Below are 2,755 nucleotides of genomic sequence, written 5' to 3'. Positions count from 1 at the left end.
CTTTTCACCTATCTTCTAACAGTTTAACATAGATGTCTGGGTCCAGTCCATTGTTCCAATTGTATATAGTTTAAAAAGCTCTGCAGTATTTTACTCTGTCCATTATATCTTGGCTTCCCTGAGCGCTCCGCTTGCTGCATTTTGCTTGTACTGGCTCTGTTTTCTAAACCCATTTATAGCTTTTTTTCTGTACACACTTGTTCATTGGGGAGCTTAAATTGACTTCTCTCCATTCTGTTTCCTTAACTAAAACCGCACCATTAAGGTTGATTGAAGTCTTTTGAAAACACTTCATAAAAAATGAAAGGCCACAAGAAATTAGGCTACCAGTGTTTGCAAATACCTGTTTTCAGCCAAATTGATGGGAAGAAATAAGAACTGAAATTTAAAAATGCTACTGATATATATTTGCTTGCTACTTATTTTTAGAAGAATAGAAAAAGCATTTGTAAAACATTTTGAGGAATAAAATATTGAGACATTAACAAAATATGCTATGCTGTAGCTTTTTGTTGCAGAAAGCCTCTTCCCTAAGAAACATCAGGCACAGTTCTGAAGAAAGAAAACGGCAGAATGAACAGAAGTATCTGGATCTGTTGTTTTCATGATTTTCAGTTTAAAAAAACATTTTTTATTCTCAAATATTTCTCTTCAGAGAACACTGAACACTATTTCTTTTTAAGAGTAACATTTAAACCACGGAATAACATATTTATCAGGAATAGGAGGTGTTCTTTATAAATTGCTTTACCAATGGGAGAAAAAGAAAGGTTAATTAAATCAGTGAAACTTTGAGTGTCCTTTCAGCACAAAAACATCTGTGCAGTGGTTGAGGATATTAAGTATGTTTTACATTATGTACATGTATACTTAATAAACAAAGCAGTCTCGTTTTACAAATCACCCAACAGGAATAAGGGAAGTCATTTGCTGAACTGTCAGGGAAACTTTTATGGACATATGGAAATGCATCTGCTTAAAAAAGAGAAATATCAAGAGGGATTTGCACAAAGTTAAAAGCAAAGCAAGTGCTTTAGAATCAAAAGTGATTACACTGAAAATGGCAGCTTGCTTGTCAGAGCAGCTGAGACGGCTCCTCACCAAACAAAATACTAATCGTTCCAGCTGTTTCCAGGCTCTCCTAGCGCTGCTGCTTATCATTAAAAACTATAGACTTTAGAAATGTGGAAAGCTCAAAAAGAAAAATTACTTTAGTTTATTTTTAGATAATTTTTCAGACAACTGCCAAACATATTTTATTTACAACATATATTACTTCTATGCCTTTTCTCTTTTCAGAAATATAGATATTCATTCTGACAGTTATCTCACTAAGTGGAGACCTCTAAAATGCAGAAGGTTTTCAGTATAAGACTTCTATTACAGAAGAGTAGCAAAAAATCTGCATAGTGTGAGTTTTCCAGTTTTAATAGACTTTTTCCAACAACAAAAAAAATCTCAGTATGGAAAAAAACTACCCTACCTAGTTTGATCTAGCCCCAAGATCAAACTCAGGTTTGAATTCAAGATCAAACAACCTTGTAAATAAAAGCTGTTCCCAGACTTTGCCTTCAATAATACGATCCATTTAAGATTTTTGTTCCTTTTTATTTTATAAAAGCAAGAGAATAAGCCCACCAGACCTCAAATGTAGTAGTATTTGATGGTGTGCGTGAACACAAATTGTAGCATACACTATCACTTCCTTTAAGAATTCTCCCGTTAATGGAGGAAAAGAGCAGCGAGATCAACAAGAAAAGTAGCTAAGTACAAGGAGGTCATGCAGCAGCGATGAGTTCTGTAGCAGAGGTACAAGGAAACCCTGTCAGCTTCCATCCCATTAAACGAGCTATGAGCTATGTGTTGGACTCACTGGGATTACCAGCAAACCCCTACCAAGCTGTGTGCTAGCTCTTGCTCACATCCTCTATCAATTATTCAGTTCCTTTTATGCAAATAATGTTTCATAGAAGCAACGGAGATCCATAATGGGAAGAAGAGTAACATCCATTTAGAAGAATTAAATGGTAGATGAAAAGCGTGACACTTGGCAGGCAAAAGCTATTGAAATGGTGCAGTACCAGTACTTTTTAAATGTCTGCACGCATGCACAGATGGGGAGATTCAAAGTTTTGTTTGGTTTTTTTTTTTTTGATGATCAACTTTATACAAAATTAAATAAGAAGGCAATAGACAAAGGCTCCTGCGTTCACAGTTCTGCCCAGGGGACAGTTGCAGAAGCGAGGCCTCTGTAGCAGATCTGTCTGTGTTCTTCAGGCTCTAAGCTTTCATTTTGTATTTTACAGGGAATGTATGCAACAAGCCGGGATGCGAATGGTGTTTATACTAAAGAGAGGCTTCACTGTTCTTTAGACTCAGAAGTCAGAAAAAACTAAGGGCCACTCCTGCATCCTTTTATCAGGCAAAAGATCCCATCGATTTCAAGGCATATATGGGATCAAAACTTCTCTGCTGTAGCACCACTACAGCTCACCAGGCCAAACTCAGTAATGGTGTATGCAGAGGTAATTCCATTCCTGTCAGTGGAAGTAAGCCTGCTGAGTGAGATTCAACAAAGACGCTCCAAGAAGGCTTGCTTTCTGCTGAGCTTCTTCCCACAGAAGAGACTGATAAGTAAATGCAGACAATCCCGGGTGCATCCAGCCAAAGAACTGATCATGTCTCTGTTGCGAGCCTTTAAATCCTTGTCTGGGATTTTACTTGAAGGTTTATCCTTTTTTTCTTGTCAGTAAAC

This window comes from Cariama cristata, unplaced genomic scaffold (genome assembly GCF_000690535.1).
Source record: "Cariama cristata isolate BGI_N322 unplaced genomic scaffold, ASM69053v1 scaffold1273, whole genome shotgun sequence".
NCBI classification, from domain to species: Eukaryota; Metazoa; Chordata; class Aves; order Cariamiformes; family Cariamidae; genus Cariama; species Cariama cristata.
This window is presented reverse-complemented; position numbering follows the sequence as displayed.